Raw genomic sequence first — 913 nt, 5'->3', positions numbered from 1 at the left:
ATATCGCTCTGAGAGTCCCCAGAAAACCTCTGCCATGTATGCCTTCCTCTTTGAAGGTTGAAGATGGTTTAACATCCCTCCCTGAAATTTCTGTCAGTGGTGTGAAGGTACCCATGTGGAAATGGGCAAGGGTATGACAGCCTCTCTCCCAGAGGGCTGTGGGTTTAATTCCCACACCTACTTGTCACTCACACAGGACACCAAGTTCTGCCTGGAGTTGGGGGTCTACAACCTGGCAGAACTTATAACAGCCCATTTCACAGAACACACACCACACCACACCAGCTGGACAGAGCTATATGTCTTCCCATAACAGGAAGGATGCACTGAATCCGTGATGATGTTCTTTTTTTTTGGGTGGGTGTAGAATTTGGGCCACAACAGGTGGTGTTCAGTGGCTACTTCTGGCACAGGGGACCTATGTGGTGCTGGGGATAACCTTGAATTGGCTATATTCAAGACAAATGGTGTCATCCTTGCGCAGGAGCCATGCTAATCTTCTCTGTATTGTCCCAATTTTAATGTATGTGCTGCCAAAGCGAGCACAACCCCATTCTTTTTTTTGGTTTTTGGATCACACCCGGCAGTGCTCAGGGGTTACTCCTGGCTCTAGACTCAGAAATTGCTCCTGGCAGGCTCTGGGGACCATATGGGATGCTGGGATTCAAACCACCGACCTTCTGCATGAAAGGCAAACGGCTTATCTCCATGCTATCTCTCTGGACCCACTAACCCCAGTCTTTTTTTTTTTTGGGGGGTGGGGCCACACCCGGCGGTGCTCAGGGGTTACTCCTGGCTGTTTGCTCAGAAATAGCTCCTGGCAGGCACGGGGGACCCTATGGGACACCGGGATTCGAACCAACCACCTTGGGTCCTGGATCGGCTGCTTGCAAGGCAAACACCACTGTGCTAT

General features: G+C 50.7%; 1 non-coding gene across 1 annotated transcript; it reads right to left on the bottom strand.

Moving 5' to 3' along the window:
* Nucleotides 1–439: 439 nt before the first annotated feature.
* Nucleotides 440–546, bottom strand: LOC126012294 (U6 spliceosomal RNA). Its single transcript, XR_007496811.1, has one exon. It is a non-coding gene; the product is annotated as a U6 spliceosomal RNA (small nuclear RNA).
* Nucleotides 547–913: the final 367 nt, after the last annotated feature.

This window comes from Suncus etruscus, chromosome 6 (genome assembly GCF_024139225.1).
Source record: "Suncus etruscus isolate mSunEtr1 chromosome 6, mSunEtr1.pri.cur, whole genome shotgun sequence".
Taxonomy (NCBI): Eukaryota; Metazoa; Chordata; class Mammalia; order Eulipotyphla; family Soricidae; genus Suncus; species Suncus etruscus.
This window is presented reverse-complemented; position numbering and strand designations above follow the sequence as displayed.